Source organism: Suncus etruscus, chromosome 1, assembly GCF_024139225.1.
Source record: "Suncus etruscus isolate mSunEtr1 chromosome 1, mSunEtr1.pri.cur, whole genome shotgun sequence".
Classification (NCBI taxonomy): Eukaryota; Metazoa; Chordata; class Mammalia; order Eulipotyphla; family Soricidae; genus Suncus; species Suncus etruscus.
Window position 1 is genome coordinate 179934815 of NC_064848.1, and position 10752 is coordinate 179945566.

Sequence of the window (10752 nt, forward strand, 5' to 3'; positions counted from 1 at the left end):
GTTTTTTGGGGGGGAGGTGTATATATATATACATACTCAGTCAAAGTAGAAACCTATTGATATTGACATGAAAGCATAACTTTTGCCAGATTTTAACACATTTTATTTTATGCATTACATGATGTTTAAAATTATAGCAAAATTTTACCTTAGAAATACTGTTATCTGTAAGAATGCAAAGTGGGTGCTAGAAAGAGAAGAAAAATAGAAGAAAAATGCAGATTTTGGATATAAAATTTTCTATTGGTATTGGAAAATGTACACTCTACTTCAAATCAAAATGTCTACCAAAGGGAAAATAAAGAGAGAGAAGGAAAGAGATTAAATAAATAAAGTGAGAAAAAAATGTATGCCCCAGAGACAGGAAGGGAATAGGGCATCATATATGGTGAAAGGGAAACTCAGTACATTGATTGGTAGTGTCAATGGGTTCGCTGGTGAAGATTGTTGTACACTGAATGACTATAACTCAGTCAAGAACAACTTTACTGTGAAAAATAAAATTATGTACAACCTAGTACTCATGGTGTTCAAAAAAATAATATAGTTTCTCTATAATTTTCTTTTTGATTTTTTGGGCCATACACAGTGATGCTAAGGGGTTACTCCTGGCTATGCACTCAGAAATCGCTCCTGGCTTGGGGACCATGTGGGATGCTGGGGGTCGAATTGAGTTCTGTTCTAGGTTAGCCTCCTGCAAGGCAAATTCCCTACCACTGTGCCACTGCACTGGCACCTATAATATTTTTTAACCATGATTCATTTGTTTCCTTTCCATGTTTCCTCTCACCCTTACTGTGCTAGTTTCCCTTAATGTCATTCCATGACACCTATTTATATACCCTCAAAAATATCCTTGTTCAGAAACTGGTTTAGAATACTAAAAGAGAGTCTTGAATGAAAAGAATAAAAAATACAGAATCAGTGGAAAAATAAAATGATTCAATGATGAGGTAAACAGAAATCTGAATGCAATTTGTTCTGGAATCATCCATATTTTGAATGAATCTCATCATTGCAGTAAAGACAAAGGCATATCTATGTCCTTGGGCACACTATGATGCTGTGTGTTCTTGTTGCAAATTGTGGAGTTTCGAGTATTATAACAAATAAGATACTAAAATGAAGTATTGTAGTATATACTTGAACTGAATCTCTGCAGGAAGCAATATCTGAGAACAACTGGCCTGCAATGTATCTTAAAGTTAATATTTCAAAATATATGTTGCATTTACATCTAAATCACATTTTAGTCTGGTAGCATAAGGAGAAATGTATTTGCTGTTTCTGGAAATAATGCTCTATTTTACTTACATGCTGAAATTTTAGACAACAAAAATAGAATGTTGGAAAAAGAAATTAAATGGCTTCTGTGAAATCCTTTTTTTGCAGTTTATTATTTTGTAATCCAAGCTTTATTCTATGTGTGAGGAATTTCAGAAACTCAAAAAATGGAGAGAGTCAATAGCCTTTTTTCCCCTCAAGGAATTTATTTACAGAGAAAATGATTTTTGTCAAGAATTATCATTATATAAAGATCTATCATGAGTATCACTCCTTTTGTTGTTGTTTTGTGTTTTTTTTGTTTGTTTGTTTCCTGTCTCTGTGTTCAGAAATTACTTCTGGCAGGCTCGGGAGACCATGTTGATGTCAGGAATCAAATCTGGGTCTGTCATATGCAAGGCAAATGCTCTACCCATTGTACTATCACTCTGGTCCCTCACTCCTTTTTTTAATATACTTATTTTTGCTATTTTCAGGAAGGGCTTCTCTTATTCAGACAGAACTTCCAGTGGAATATTGGATTTAAGCCACATTAGTGGCTTAGTACAATGAAATGGTTGATATACTGAATAGACTGCTTAAATATTAAATATTTAAATATTTAGGCTGGGAGTTTAGTCTTTGGAAAATATGTAAACTCTAAAAAAATGCATAGTCAAGGTTTTGAAGCAAATAAAATAAGATGAGTGATATTGCAGCAAAAGGTTCTAACTGTCTTCTAAGAGTATTTTGAAATGGTTGATATATATTACCACAGACTATTTTGTGGAGGTGAGAACCTATGCTACACTTATGAATAACTTGCATTCACACTTGTTAAATCACCATTGTTACCTCTCTCTTTAATAATTGTTGAAATTTTTTCCTTAGAACTATTTTATCTGGTATCAATTATGCTATATCATCACTCTAAGGTTTATTCTTATCTATGTTGCTATTCCTATGTTATTTTTAATGAGGTTGTGAACTTTTGTTTAAGAACTAACTATTGTGGGCCAGGGCTATGTGCATTTTTTTGCCTATTTGGAGACTCTGGTTTGATCTCTGGCACTACATGTTCTCTCAAGCAACACTGGGTCAAATGTGGCAAAGAGAGAGAAAGAAGAGAGTAAAAGGTAAAGAAGGAATGAAGGGAGGGAGGGAGGGAGGGACGGAGGGAGGGAGGGAGGGAGGAAGGAAGGAAGGAAGGAAGGAAGGAAGGAAGGAAGGAAGGAAGGAAGGAAGGGAGGGAGGGAGGGAGGGAGGGAGGGAGGGAGGGAGGGAGGGAGGGAGGGAGGAAGGAAGGAAGGAAGGAAGGAAGGAAGGAAGGAAGGAAGGAAGGAAGGAAGGAAGGAAGGAAGGAAGAAAGGAAGGAAGGAAGGGAGGAAGGGAGGGAGGAAGGAAGGGAGGGAGGAAGGGAGGAAGGAAGGAAGGGAAGGAGGGAGGGACGGAGGGAGGGAGGGAGGATTGTAACATTTGCAAGCAGGATATAGCTTGTAAAATAGGACATTTAAAACCTAATCTAGGAAGCTATATAGTAAGTCTTAAACTATTGTGGCAAATACTGTTATATTATCTTCTAATATATTTGACCTGATAATATAAAGTTTTCTTTATCTCACCAATTATACAAATGCATTTTCCCCTTTTACAGCTTATGTATTTGACAATATGTTTATTATTTTAATGGTTACAACTAAAATTGTAATAGAAATTTTTCACTATATATATATTTTATTAGCATGCATTACTCATGTACTCTTATTCTCTCATGAAGAACCTGCATATGTTCATACACTAAAAATTCTTAAGCCAAAACTCTAATTGTTAATTGTTTTTCCAAGTGTTTATACAAAAATAGTTATTATATTTATAGACACAGTGAATTTATTTAAATCATATCCCAAGTTGTTCTCAGGAGGGGTCAGTGTACACACACCACCAATCAACCAACCAGTCTTGCTGGTTAAGATAAGCCTAAGATGTGATGCTGTTTAGACTCTGTGATGCTGGGGAAACTTGGTCATTTGTGTGATGCTGTGGACTCCTAGGGCCATATCAACAGTACTGGGGATCTCCAGAGTGTCATCAACTGATGGCCACAGAACCATGAGATGCTAGGAATGTAAAGACTACTATCTCTTGCCTCTTTACAGAGATTTTTTCTCATTTTGCCTCTTTGAATAATTTTTCATTTACAATTCTTTGTGTTTAGATATTAGAGCTTACACAACTTGTTAAGGTTGTGTAAGTTCCTCACACACATAATCACATAAAATCTTACTTTCCATAATGGAAAACATATATAATAAGTGAAATGGAGGGGCCGGGGAAGTGGCGCAAGCATTAAGGCGTCTGTCTTGACCGTGTTAGCCTAGGACAGACCGCAGTTCGATCCTAGGGATCCCATATGGTCCCCCAAGCCAGGAACGATTTCTGAGCACAATGCCAGGAGTAAACCCTGAGCGTCACGTCACTGGGTATGTCCCAAAAACCTAAAAAAAAAAAAAAATGAAATGGATTATGGCTTTATAAAAACACAGATGAACCATAATAGTGGTAAATATTTTGTTCTCTCCCTTTCACTTTCTCTCTTCTCTCCTTTCTTACCACGTTTTGCTTTTGATTATAACTTGATAGAAATGCACATTTCCAAAAGTAACATTTTTTTAATCAGTTCCAATGCCTTAGAAAAGAGCCCATGAGAGCACAGTTGATGATTGAATTCCCACAGCTTTCAAAATACTATTTTCCCTTGCTGAGCTGTCAGATGTCAAAGGCAGAAACTGTAGATTGCTAATACATGGCGATAGTCTAAGTGGTACAGCATATTCCTTGGTCTTGTGGAAATTGAAAAAGAAATCCCAAACTGCCCATAGCTTGCAGTGGTTTCATGTTCAGAAATCAAGGGGAATTTCCAAATGGAAAATTTATGGCTGATGGAACCTAACTAGAGTGACAGAAGCTCATATGGAAAAACTATAAACAAATCTCAAGTGAAGGTCTTAACCAAGCCTATAGATTTTATATCTTAAAATAAGGGGTCCAGGGCATATTTTAAAGTTAACAAACTGATACCTAAAACCATTCTTGTGGCAGTACAGGCTGCCTTCCCCAGATCTACTTAAATTGTTTTATACCTAAGAGAGAGTACAATTCAATATTTAGTGTGTGCATGTTCATACCTTGGTATTTCTTTTTCTTCTTTTTAACCTTAAATTTAATTTTATTGTTTTTGAATCTGATTTCCACTTAAATATATAATGCATATACATATGTGTATATATGCATGTATGTATGAATACATGTATATATATATATATATATATATATATATACTTGAGGGGAGTGGAGGTTTGGCAACACACTACTGTGCTCATAGCTATCCATTCTTGGGGAACCATAGAATTTTGGGGAACAAGTAATGTCTGTCATATGCAAGGCAAGTGTCATAACTCTAAAATCTCTAGCTCAATGTCCTGTATATTTTAGGTTCACAGTATAATTAAGCAAATTTATAACATATTTAATATATCCCCAGATTCCCCTGTATATGCATTTCTTTCTGTAATCATATGTATCACACCAATGAAACAATCAATGAACCTATATCAAAACAAAGTTTTGTTTATATATGATTACTATTTACTGTTGCTTCTATAGATCTGTATTCACCATTATATCATGCAAGTTTCATTATTCTGACATATTTTGAGTTTAGCTGGTTTATCCAGCTGTTCCTTACCAATAGATCACTTATAAGTATGTTGGAATTTGTATCTTCATATTTTTCTTTTCCAAATATTTTATAGTTGAAGTATAAAATGAATAGTTCTATAAAACTTATTTCATTATATAATAGCCATTTATGTTCCTGCCATGTGTTTCATTGACTTAATAATTTTAGATGAAAGGGTTTTTTGTGTCACTGAGGGATTATTCCTGACCATGTGCTCAGGGATCACTCATGGTGGTCTTCAGATGTGATTTCAGGGGCCCTGTTTTGATTATGTGCTGCTGAAGCAAGCACAGGAGCCCTGTTTTGTAAAATAATTTCTTATCTCTAAGGGACTATCTCTAATATTTCAGTTCTATTATATCAATCTGAGGATATGTATTCATTTTGGTGATATATAGTTTTTATTATTTTTGCATATTAGTATAGTTTATAATCAGAAAATGAAATGCTACATTTTTTTTGTCCACATCAGGTGACATTCAGGGGTTACTTCTAGCTATGCGTTCAGAAATTACTCCTGGCCTAGGGGACCATATGGGATGTTGGAGGTTACAACCATAATTTATCCTGGGTCTGCCATGTGCAAGGCAAATGCCCTACCGCTGCACTATCACTCCAGCCCCAGATACTACATTTCTGTTTTTGAGTCAAATACAACAATATTCAGGGTATACTCAAGTGCAACAATGTTCTGGGTATACTCATGACTATGAATTCAGGAATCATTTTTTTTGTGTGATAATGAATCATATGTGGTTACAAAGATCAAGCACACAAGTTCTTTCTGTGTAAAGCAAACTCACTACCTAAAGTATTATTGCATCATTACTTTGACTATTCTGGAATTTTATGGATCCAAATATATTTGAAAGGAATGTATTCTGTTGAAGAGAAGTCTGTGTTCTCATTTTTGCGTATGCCTCACCATTTGTCCCAACATCACTTTTATTTGGGGGTTCCAAACCTGGCAGCTCTCAAGGATTACTCCTGCTTTGAGCTCAGAAATCGCTCCTGACAGGCTTGGGGGAATCATATGAGATGCCAGGAATTGAACCTGGGTCTATCTTGGGTTGGCCAAGTACAAGGCAAATACCCTGTCACTGTGCTATTGCTCAGGCCCCCAACACCAAATGAAGAGGCTTTGAAGAGACTTTCCTTGATTCACTTTGTATTTCTTGCCTCTTTTTTCAAATATTAATTCATTGTATGTCAGGGGTAATTCTCTGAATATTCAAGTCTATTTCATTAATTTGAAGGTTTGTCTTTATTCCAGTACCATGCTGCTTTAATGTCTATTGCTTTTAGTACAATTTAGTTGGGGAAAGTGATACCTCCTATCTTTTTTCTCTAAAAATAGCTTTAGCTATTTGTGGGCATTAATTTTTGGAAATGAATTTCAGGAGTTTTTAATTGACTTCTTTAAAAAAAATGTCATGGATATCCTTAGAGGGATTGCATTAAATCTGTGCAGTGCTTTGGGAAGCATTTCCATTTTAATATCAATCCTCCCAATCCTTGTACAGATCTGTCTCTCTTTTGTCTCTATTTTCTCTTTGTCTATTTTCTCTATTGTTTTTATTTTTCTATTTTATTTTTGAAGAAGTGTTTTTGTTAATACCGTGCACAAAGGTCAAATAAAAATTAAAGAACTTATTATGAGGCCTGAAACTATAAGGTATAAAGAAGAAATTGTGGGCAAAACGTTTTTTTTTTTTTTAGGAATATCCATATTGTTTTTCAGAAAGGCTATACTGCTTAGCATTTTCCACCAGCAGTGAATGAGAGTTTCTTTCTCCCTGCATTCTCACCAGCACTGGTGTCCTTGTTCTGTGTGATGTGTGTCAATGTCTGTGGTGTTAGATGATAACTCATTGTTTTTTTGATTTGTATGCATATTATGATTAGTGATATGGAACATTTTTATGTGCTTTTTGGTCATCTTGAACAGTACTGTTCAAGTTGAAGCAATGATAAACAAATAGGATTACATTAAACTAGAAGGTTCTGCACCTTACAGAAAAGAGAGACTAGGATACAAAGGTAACCCACAGAATGGGAAAAACTATTCACTAATACCCATCTGATAAGGCATTAATATATAAGATATACAAGGTACAATTAGAACTTAACAAGAAAAAAAATAAGCCCATAAAAAATGGGCAGAAGAAATAAAAAGACATTTCCTCAAAGGAAAAATACAGATGACCAAAAAGCACATAAAAGTGTTCCATATCACTAATCATAATATACATACAAATCAAAAGAACAATGAGTTATCATCTAACACCACAGACATTGACACACATCACATAGAACAAGGATACCAGTGCTGGTGAGAATGCAGGGAGAAAGAAACTCTTATTTACTGCTGGTGGAAAATGCTAAGTAGTATAGCCTTTCTGAAAAACAATATGGATATTCCTAAAAAAAAAAAACCCAGAAATTTAGCTCCCATATGATCCAGCAATATTACTTCTCTGATATACCTTACGAACACAAAAGCACAATACAAAAATGCCCTCTGCACTCCTATGTCCATTACAGCACTATTTGCAATAGTCAGAATCTGGAAACAACCCAGGTGCCCAACAACAATGAGTGGCTAAAGATACTGTGGTTTATTTACATAATTGAATACTATGCAGATGTTAGAGAAAAAGTGATGTTATGAAATTTCCCTACACATGGATGGACATGGAGGTTATTTTGCTTGTAAAATGAGTCAGAGGGAGAGGGAAAGACATAGAATAGTCTCACTCATCTCTGTAGAATATAAGAAAAAAAAAGACAGTATGGTAATTTTATCTGGAGACAGTAGAGATGAGGATCTAACCATCCTTTAATATGAGGATTATCATAAAAAGTGGTGAGCACAGTTGGAGCATTAACTGCACTGGCAACTCCTATGACAATGATAATGATAGAGATTAGAAGAATGCCTGTCCCACAGGTGTGGGAAGGAAAATGGGGACATTGGTGGCAGAAAATTTACTTGTGAAGGATGATCTACATTCAGTGATTGAAACCAAATTATGAACATTTCTGTAACAGTGCTTGTTAAATAAATAAATCTTAAAAAAAAGAAAAAATGTAGTCTTTGTCTTTAAAGTATGCCATGGGAATTACATATAATCTTCACACATTGCTTTGGTTAGAAAGTTCATTTCAATGACGTTGATTCTTTTAACCTATAAACAACAAATATTTCCATTTGTTTGATTCTTTATAGTTTCTTTCAGTATTGATTTATTTCTTTCACTATATGGTGTTTAACCTCCACAGATAGATTTCTTTTTGGCATATATAAACCTATTATATGAGTAAGTATACTTTTGTAAAAAAAAAAAAAAACTGACTCTCTTTCTAGGTTGCCTTTTTAGTCTATTTCCACTATATAAGCATTAAAGTTACTGGTACCCACAAACTCTATGGTATTTGCTATTATAATTTTTTGATATTTTGGCAATGATAATAGGTAAAAATGTTATCTCACTATTATTTTAATTTTTAATTTTGTAATGAAATATAATACAAATTATTTTTCAAACTTATTTGCATTCCATGTTCTTTGAAAAATGTATACTCATTTTTCTGTTCATTTCACAGGAAATTATTTTTTGTTTAATTTTAAAAATGCAATATATTTTTCGGGGCCAGTGAGGTGGCGCTAGAGGTAATGTGTCTGCCTTGCAAGTGCTAGCCAAGGAAGGACCACAATTCGATCCCCTGGTGTCCCATATAGTCCCCCCAAGCCAGGGGCAATTTCTGAGCACTTAGCCAGGAGTAACCCCTGAGCATCAAATGGGTGTGGCTGAAAAAAAAAAGCTTTATAAATAACAGTTCTTTATAATACAAATTCTGTAAGTTTATCCCCCAATCTTAGGCTGAGTGTTTCATTCTCTATAATATCTCTGCAAAGAGACATAAATGATACTATATTTTATAGTTGAGTATTCTATTAATATTCAGATGTTCATAGATATAAATATTGTTTACAGTAATACTCCCATAGAAGTTTTCATTAACTATAACATTTCAGTCCAACAATGCATTGGCACTTGCATTTAATCTTTTGATAATCTGTGTAATATTTTATTGTGTGTAGGTATATTTATATATATAAGAAAGTATATACCACAATTTTTTGACAGAGGTCAATCAGAAAAAGGAATTAGTAGAAAAATATTTCTCTCACATGTAGTATATAAAGAAACAGTAAGGGAACAACATGACTAAAGTTACTTGGCCTTTGAACATGAGAATTGGCCATAGAATTTAACTAACCAAGGCGACCTTGTGGTGCCAATTGAACAGGACCTTGGGAATTAAAGGAGGGAAACTAATACTCTATTAGTGTTGGTATAGGTTTTATTAGAACATTGTATGCATTAAATTTTTTTGGTTGATTGTCCACACCGGTGATGCTCAGGGGTTACTCCTGGCTATTTGCTCAGAAATCGCTCCTGGCTTTGGGGGACCATATGGAACACTAGGGTTCCAATCCAGGTCCATCCAGGATCAGCTGAGTGCAAGGCAATCTCCCTACTTCTCACTATTGTTCCAGCCCCTATGTATTACATTTTATAATTAAAAGTACTCCCCAAGGAAGTACACTTGGAAGGAAGGATACTTTGGATATTAGTTATGGGAATGTTGAAGGATATATATATATATATATATATATATATATATATATATATATATATCCTTCAACATTCCCATATATATACATATATATATATATATATATATTTAAAAGTAAAAAAAGAACAGAAAAGAAAAGATAAGGCCTCCCAATTCTTACCACAGGCTGTGTTCTTTACACTGACTGTATAGAAAGAGGAGGTACAGTAAATGCACCCCATATACACCTCAACCCAGGCTCTTTGCCTGGTCTGTATTGTGAATTGGGGGACAAAAAAAGGACTGTAATCATAATGTCTCAATAAAATTGGAAGAAATAAAAATTAACAAATCAATTTCAAGATTTGACTATTGTGATTTTTCTGTTATTGGCTATAGTCGGATCCATATACAATGATCCATACATATTCATAGGTAAAGAATATAAGCAAATCCATCCACAATATTGAACCTCAGAGGAATTATCAATACATTAAACACATCTTTCAAAATTAGTATTAAGATAATCTTTAGATAGAAATCCAAGATGGTGTTACTGGATTATATGATAAGATTTAGATTTTTTTTTCTTATTAATAATTTTTATTTTGACCAAAGTGGATTACAAATATTTCACAGTAGTATTTCAGGTACATAGTGACATTGAATCAGGGGCATTCCCACAACCAATGTTGTCCTCTCTCAACCCCTTTCCCAGCATGCACCTCATATCGCCCCTCCTTTGCCCCCCGGCTGCTAGTATAAGTGGTCCCTTCTATGTCTAGCCTATTGTAGATTGGATATCTATTCTGTTGTAGTTGTCTTTGTATTTGGTTTTCAAGTCTGATCATTTTTTATTTCTACTTAATTTTTCTACGACTGTGGTCTTGGTGCCTCTCAATTTGGGAGGCAGAAAAAGATGGTTCAAGTTATGTGGTTCTTTTGAAGGTAAGAATAAAAAAGGGGGGGCAAAAATTCAAACAAGCAAAAAACGGGAGGAGTCCTTCTCGAAACTATAAATATCAGTTTAAGAAAAGATAGGGGAAAAAAAGAAGGAAAAAATAATACAAGAAAAATCAACCCCCGAAAACAAAACAAAAACAAACAAACAAACAAAAAAAAAAAAC

At 34.5% G+C, this 10752-nt stretch overlaps 1 non-coding gene across 1 annotated transcript; it reads left to right on the top strand.

Annotated features, from left to right (window-relative positions):
• Window positions 1-9789: 9789 nt before the first annotated feature.
• LOC126031023 (small nucleolar RNA SNORA51) lies at window positions 9790-9922 on the top strand. Its single transcript, XR_007503221.1, has one exon. It is a non-coding gene; the product is annotated as a small nucleolar RNA SNORA51 (small nucleolar RNA).
• The last annotated feature ends 830 nt before the right edge of the window (window positions 9923-10752 follow it).